This window comes from Oncorhynchus tshawytscha, linkage group LG08 (assembly GCF_018296145.1).
Source record: "Oncorhynchus tshawytscha isolate Ot180627B linkage group LG08, Otsh_v2.0, whole genome shotgun sequence".
Taxonomy (NCBI): Eukaryota; Metazoa; Chordata; class Actinopteri; order Salmoniformes; family Salmonidae; genus Oncorhynchus; species Oncorhynchus tshawytscha.
Genome location: NC_056436.1, coordinates 46,085,957 through 46,094,568, shown reverse-complemented (window position 1 = coordinate 46,094,568; position 8,612 = coordinate 46,085,957).

Genomic DNA, 8,612 nt, shown 5'->3' with positions numbered 1-8,612 from the left:
AGTTTGGACACAACTACTCAGCCAAGGGTTTTTCTTTATTGACAATTTTGTAGAATAATAGTGAAGACATCAAACATATGAAATAACACATATGGAATCATGTAGTAACCAAAAAAAGTGTTAAACAAATAAATATATTTTATGTTAAATTCTTCAAAGTAGCCACCCTTTGCCTTGAGGACAGCTTTGTACACTCTTGGCATTCTCTCATCCAGTTTCACGAGGAATTATTTTCCAACAGTCTTGAAGAAGTTCCCACATAAGCTGAGCACTTGTTGGCTGCCTTTCCTCACTCTACAGTCCAACTCATCCCAAACCGTCTCAATTGGGTTGAGGTTAGGTGATTGTGGAGGCCAGGTCATCTGATGCAGCACTCATCACTCTCCTTCTTGGTCAAATAGCCCTTACACAGCCTGGAGGTGTGTTGGGTCACTGTCCTGTTGAAAAACAAATGGTAGTTCCACTAAGCGCAAACCAGACGGGATGGCATATCCCTGCAGAATGCTGTGGTAGCCATGCTGGTTAATTAGGATCGGCGTCCCATCATCGGGACAGTTGTAAATCATGAGGTGCCTTGTGTCATTATCGCAGATTTTAGAGAAACAACAAATGTCGGTACATATACGTCTTATATCGGCTGAAAGTTTAAATTCTTGTTAATATAACTGCACTGTCCAATTTACAGTAGCTTTTATTGCGAAAAATTCTATTGTTTGAGGAGAGCTCCTAACAACAAAACACTTTTTTAACCAAAATAGGTTTGATAAATTTACCTCTGCAGGTGAAATGTGTACTTACATTCTTAATCTGATTTATCATCCAAAGGGTCCCAAGGATAAAATGAATTGTCGTTTTGCTATATAAAATCCTTTGTCAGATCCTAAAAAGGTCCATATAGCATGCACGATCAATTTTGTATTTCCACTCGTTCAATTTGCAAAGAAAGGAATCTGTGAAAATCTAACCCTAAACTTTGTTTCAACCGGTCAAGTCATGTTCGTATGTATTCCTCAGAGATCCTAGAATGTAACTAGACTTCACTATATCATTAGGGATGTAGTATATCCTATAGGACACCATATTTGTTCATAGAGCAACGTCTTCATGGCACGCTGATGACGCGGCGTTCTTCACTTGAACGACTCCTACTTTGTCAAATAAGCACCAATTGGGGTCAAATAAAACTACCTAGATAGCCAATGACCTGGGCTTTACGGGAGTATCCGGAAACCCTGTATATGTTGTAAAATGTAGCAAATAACCTTGTACGACAGCTGCCTTTTCCTTTTCAACAAAAAATTATAAGAATATTCAGAGTTATGAAGTTATGAAAACTGGTTGTTGTGCAAATATTGAACTTATAATACGGCTACTAATACTGGAAAAGCTAAATCGAAGTCCAAGTATACAGATTTGACAATATTATTGCAGAAACATGTAATATGTATGCAAATGTCTCCACAATCCTTCACAATTTGCCCAAATGTTCCTGGGTGACTTCACACTAAATGTCATGTAGTTTGCTCATACTTCAAGTTATCTGTCTGAAACTTTGCACATCCACTGCTGCCATCTTTTGGACACAACCAGAGTGATGGCTAGAACTGGGACCTTTCTCTTGCATTTCAAAGATGGCAGTAGAAAAAAACTGTAGGTTTTTTTATTTTTATTTTCTTCTACCAGATCTATTGTTATATTCACCTACATTCAATTCACATTTCCACAAATGTCAAAGTGTTTCCTTTCAAATGGTACCAAGAATATGCATATCCTTGCTTCAGGGCCTGAGCTAAGCAGTTAGATTTGATTTGTCATTTTAGGAAAAAATTTAAAAAAGGAGGCTATCCCTAAGAAGTTTTTAAGTGTGCCTTGAATTCTAAATAAATGCCTGACAGTGTAACCAGCAAAACAGTATATTTTCCAACGGGCTATACATTTGTTTTTTTTTCTCGTCTGACTATTCTCGTTTCACTGCCAAAAATAAATGTAAACCATCTAGTGTAGAGCGAAAATAACAGCATAATGTCAAGTACAGGTAGCCATGTCAAATAATTAACATCCAATCACATTAACTGTTACTCTCTCGCAGGAATTCCACTAAGATCCGTATGTCCCCGGGAAAGCACTGAATAACAGACAGGGACTTTGGACCATTTGAAGATGCGCGAATATGATGAGAACTACATTGATTTGGGGTTGACTTATATTGGGAGCAGTGCCTTTTCTTCAGCCACAGGGTGTTATACAGTATGTGCAAAAAATGCATCTTTCAACCAATGAAACCACTCTTGTGCATACATTTAGAAACGAAGCATGTCAATTTGAAAAAATAAGCCACAGGAGTTTTTTGAGCGATAATTAAGACTTTCGAGTAGTAAGACATGAGTAAAAGCAACAGATACCATTAATAAGAAGGGGCTAGAAGCATCTTTCAGTTGATGTCGGAAGTTTACATACACTTAGCCAAATACATTTAAACCCATTTTTTCACAATTCCTGACATTTAATCCAATAAACAATTCCCTGTTTTAGGTCAGTTAGGATCACCACTTTATTTTAAGAATGTGAATTGTCAGAAAATAGTAGAGCGAATGATTTATTTCAGCTTTTATTTCTTTCATCACATTCCCAGAGGGTCAGAAGTTTACATACACTCAATTAGTATTTGGTAGCATTGCCTTTAAATTGTTTAACTTGGGTCAAACGTTTCGGGTAGCCTTCCACAAGCTTCCTACAATAAGTTGGGTGTATTTAGGCCCATTCCTCTTGACAGAGCTGGTATAACTGAATCAGGTTTGTAGGCCTCCTTGCACACACGCTTTCTCAGTTCTGCCCACAAAGTTTCTATAGGGTTGAGGTCAGGGCTTTGTGATGGCCACTCCAATACCTAGACTTCGATGTCCTTAAGCCATTTTGCCACAACTTTGGAAGTATGCTTGGGGTCATTGTCCATTTGCAAGACCCATTTGCCACTATGCCTTAACTTCCTGACTGATGTCTTGAGATGTTGCTTCAATATATCTACATAATTTTCCTTTCTCATTAGGCCATCTATTTTGTGAAGTGCACCAGTCCTTCCTGCAGCAAAGCACCCCCACAACATGATGCTGCCACCCCCATGCTTCAAGGTTGGGATGGTGTTCTTCGGCTTGCAAGCCTCCCCCTTTTTCCTCCAAACATAACAATGGTCATTATGGCCAAACAATTCTATGTTTGTTTCATCAGACCAAAGGACATTTCTCCAAAAAGTACAATATTTGTCACCATGTGCAGTTGCAAACCATAGTCGGCGAAGCGGCAGGGAAGCCTAGTGGTGCTAGTGGTGCGTTGGACTAGAAACCGGAAGGTTGCAAGTTCAAATCCCCGAGCTGACAAGGTACAAATCTGTCGTTCTGCCCCTGAACAGGCAGTTAACCCACTGTTCCTAGGCTGTCATTGAAAATAATAATTTGTTCTTAACTGACTTGCCCAGTTAAATAAAGGTACAATAAAAAAATAAAAAAGCTTTGTCGCAAATGGGTCTTTGGAATGGACAATGACCCCAATCATACTTCCAAAGTTGTGGCAAAATGGCTTAAGGACAACGAAGTCAAGGCATTGGAGTGGCCATCACAAAGCCGTGACGTCAATCCTATAGAACATTTGTGGGCAGAGCTGAAAAAGTGTGTGCGAGCAAGGAGGCTTACAAACCTGACTCAGTTACACCAGCTCTGTCAGGAGGAATGGGCCTAAATTCACTCAACTTATTGTGGGAAGCTTGTGGAAGGCTACCCAAAACATTTGACCCAAGTTAAACAATTTAAAGTTAGTATTTGGTAGCATTAATTGAGTGTATGTGTCACGACTTCCAGCGAAGTCGGTCCCTGTCATTGTTCGGGCGGCGTTTGGCGGTCGACGTCACCGGCCTTCTAGCCACCGCCGATCCACTGTTCATTTTCCATTTGTTTTGTCTGTCTTACACACCTGGTTTCACTCACCCAATTACCTGTTTATTATTTAACCCTCTGTTCCCCATGTTTGTTTGTGAGTGATTGTTCTTTGTATATCGGTCCGTTATTGTGGACTTGTCTATTTGCCTTGTATTTTTGTATTTTGAGTAAAGTACATTGATTACTCATTTCTGCTGTCCTGTGCCTGACTCTCTACATCAGCTACACCCAGGAACCCATTACAGTATGTACACTTCTGACCCACTGGGAATGTGATGAAAGCAATAAAAGCTGATATATATATAATTCCTTCTACTATTATTCGGACACTTCACATTCTAAAAATAAAGTGGTAAATGTATTTGGCTAAGGTGTATGTAAATGTCTTACTTCAACAGTGTATATAAAACATTATTTACCTAGGTGTTCAGATCTTTTGCTATGAGACTTGAACTTGAGCATTGCGTTTCCATTTATCATCTTTAAGATCTTTCTATAACTTCACCTCTGGTAAATTCAATTGATTGGACTTGATTTGGAAAGGCACACACCTGTCTGTATAAGGTCCCACAGTTAACAGTGAATGTCAAGGCATAAACCAAGTCATGAGGTTGAACGAATTGTCCGTAGGGCTCTGACAGGACTGTTTCGGGGCATATATCTGGGGAAGGGTACCAAAACATTTCTGAAGCATTGAAGGTCCACAAGAACACAGTGGCCTCCATCATTCTTAAATGGAAGTAGTTTGGAATCGCCAAGACTCTTCCTAGAGCTAGCCTCCCTGCCAAACTGAGCAATTGGGGGAGAAGGGCCTTGGTCAGGGAGGTGACCAAGATCCCATTGGTCACTCTGACAGAGTTCTAGAGTTCCTATGTTGAGATGGAAGAACCTTCCAGAAGGACAACCATCTCTGCAGCACTCCACCAATCAGACCATTATGGTAGAGTGGCCAGACGGAAGTCATTCCTCAGTGAAAGGTACATGACAGCCCGCTTGCAGTTTGCCAATAGGCACATAAAGAACTCTCAGGTCATGAGATGCAAGATTCTCTGGTCTGATGAAACCAAGATTGAACTCTTTGGCCTGAATGCCAAGCGTCACGTCTGGAGAAAACCTGGCAGCATCCCTATGGTGAAGCATGGGTGTGGTAGCATCATGCTGTGCGGATGTTTTTCAGTGGCAAAATACAGGTGTGCCAAGCTTGTAGCTTCATACCCAAGAAGACTCGAGGCTGTAATCGCTGCCAAAGGTGCTTCAACAAAGCACTGAGTGTTGGATCTGAATACTTATGTAAATGTGATATTTCCTTTTTGTTTATTTTTATTTGCAAACATTTCTAAAAAACTATTTTTGATTTGTCATCATGGAGTATTGTCTGTAGGTTGAGGAAAAAAAACATTTCATACATTTTAGAATAAGCCTGTAAGATAATACAATTTGGAAAAAGTCAAGGGGTCTAAATATTTTCCGAATGCCCTGTACATTTAATAAATTCATAGATTGCTTTATGGTGTATTTTTAAATTTGTCCACATTGTGAATTGCACCACAGATCTCATTACAAGGGGAGTGCCACTAGAATAGTGAGCTCAGAGGACCAGGATTAGCAACACAACCAGGTGGGCTCAGGCCGGGCAAGTCCAGGAGTCATCAGGCCAGGGTGTCCTCAGCTGCTGTCCTAGGGCCTCAGGCCGACCGGCAGGGGAGAAAGTGATAGGGAAAAAGGGTGGTTAGAGGGAACGTGCCTAAGAACACACAGTAGGCTATTCAAAGTGTGAAATGGTTATTCACTGATCACTTCCTTGCTGAATTTCCCTGGGCTGCTCTTCTTTGTGTATACCAATCATTAAAATCTGTAAGCAGAGTAATATTCAGCATAAATAAGTACATTACAATTACTTGCATGTTTAATTAACAACTGCATTTGATTAATCGCTTCTTCCTTATATACATTGAATGTCTTCTCAGATTATGCTTTTACTTATCCAGTTATTTTATATGATGCAGATTACATGTACACATTTAGCTGTCCACATTTAGAAGTCTACACTCTATCCAGATGAAGAGAAGGACAAGGAGGCATAGCCACTAGGACTATTAGGATGTTCCCCTATTTTGTTAGTTTGTCACTCATCGTTTACTGACTCGGTTGGAGTTGCACAAGCGCCGCTTGCATTTGTTGCTGGAAGCTGTTAGAAAAACAATCATAGGCTCATGCTACAGCAGCCTTTTATTCACATTAAAGAAAAACAGAGTCAATTAAATCCATGAATTTAGCACCTTGGTGATTCAAGTACTTTCCATGTAATATTTTAGCAAAGGCCTATCTCCACTCATCTTGGAGTAGGTAACTACAGAATGTCTCTCATTGATTGAGACAGGTGTCTGTCATCATAACATGAGGCACTTTGGGGTTGACCCACCTGTCTCAGTCAATGAGAGAAGACTTGAAATAGACAAGTTGGTGGTGTACATATTGTTGGATTAATTCATGGAGCAAAGCATTCATTTATTTTAATAATGAAGCATTTTCTAAATTCAAACGGACCCCCTGCAACTGGACACAGACATTTTATGAGACTCCTGTTCCCATGAATCGAGGACGAAGACAATATTGCCAAGCTAATACACATGGAATTTTAGAAGTTTTATTTTCTGAGTTTGAATTAAACACGTGAATTCTTTTGATAAAGGAATGTTCTGGGAACCTGGGATACAACATATAGAAAAAGTTTGACAGATTTTCTATAATTTGTCTAATAGTAAGAAATACTTCTTTGAAGGATTTGTATGACCTATGATCTCTATCATGACTTTCCATTGTGGTTTGATCAGCCATTTGGATAATGAATTTAAGGTCATTGTAATACTGATTTTAAGATAATTTGTGTAATTGATAACTATGATGGAGTTTAAAGTTATTAGATATATTTGTCATTTGAAACAATGAGAAGAAAGAAAGGGCATAGTCTTTGACTAAGGGTAGGCTTCTTTAAGTCTATTTTCCTATGACCATAAGGGTACAATAAATTCTTGGTGGAGTTTTTCAGAGTAGTGATTTTGATCTGATTATGTTATTTAAAATGGTATTTTATCTTTTGTAGTAGTATTTTTATACATTACATAGCTAAGTTTTATTTTCCCTTAGACAGTTAGCTGTTGTTATATATAGATGGTGTATTTGTGTGAAATTTAACACAAGGCGGTAAAATTGATATTAGGGTATTATATATTTTTTAATTGAATAAGGTTATAAAGTTAGTTTCGAATACGTTTTAATTACGGTAGACTTGTGTTAAGTATTTAGGACATATTTTAAGCATGAAGGAGTAAGAATAAATGGGGAAAAGATTTTGATCAGTTCAACTTCTGGTCAGACAGTGGAAGTACTGTCTACTCCATTGGTTATAAAACATGAGAAGTCGGGAGGGCAGGCATGCATTCCAGTCCTTATCTCCAGGTTATGTCTAGTTAATCTGTTGGGAAGACATACAATGACTCTGTTGAATGTGGCCGTCACCCCCACAGAAAGCCAGAGGCCATAAAAGAGATTACTCCCACCTTTGAGGAATTGGTAGAGGGGGGTGTAAATAGAGAAAGTGATGCACAGTGCAATTATCCAATGTTCCCCGTAAAGAAAGCAGCCCACAGTAATGATTGGAGAATGGTATTAGACTTACAAAGAGAGAATCAGAGATCCATGTGAACCAGACCCACACATGTTGATTAAACAATTGAAAATAGAAAATACCTTTTGTTCTGTCTACCAATCTTACCAAAGACACTGTTTAGAGATGCGGCAATATTGACACATGGGCAGAGCCATGTGTCAATAGGGGGGGATGGTAGAGCAGGTGGTAGAGCAGGTTAGGAGAGCACTTCGAAGCATACGGGATTACAAATAATTCAAATAAAACCAAATCCAGATGTGCACAGAATTGTCATCAAGGTAGAGTAAGAGCACCGCAGGAATACCGCGGGAATACCGCAGGTAGAGTAGAATATCCATTCCAAAAATTGGAAATGGACTTCATTGAACTATCCCGAAGTGAGGGAAAATATTAGGTCAAGATATTATCCCTAGAGTTGGTTTACTAGGATCTATTTCTTTAACCTGTCTGGGAACGGGGTTCCACTAGCGAAGCCCCTTGCCAACAGCCAGTGAAATTGCAGGGCGCCAAATTCAAACAACAGAAATCTCATAAATCAAATTTCTCAAACATACAAGTATTGGGCACCATTTTAAAGATAAGATTCTCGTTAATCCAGCCACAGTGTCTGATTTAAAAAACACTTTACAGTAAAAGCTCCACAAACGATTATGTTAGGTCATCACCAAGTCACAGAAAAACACAGCCATTTTTCCAGCCAAAGATAGGAGTCACAAAAATCAGAAATATAGATAAAATTAATCACTAACCTTTGATGATCTTCATCAGATGACACTCATAGGACATCATGTTACCCAATACATGTATGTTTTGTTCAATAATGTGCAAATTTATATCCAAAAATCTCAATTTTCATTGGTGCTTTACCTGCAGTAATGTTTTGATTCTAAAACATCCGGTGATTTTGCAGAAATAGTCATAAAACAATGATAAAAGATACAACTGTTATTCACAGAATTAAAGATAGACTTCTCCTTAATGCCGTCAGATTAAAAAAAAACGTTACGGAAAAA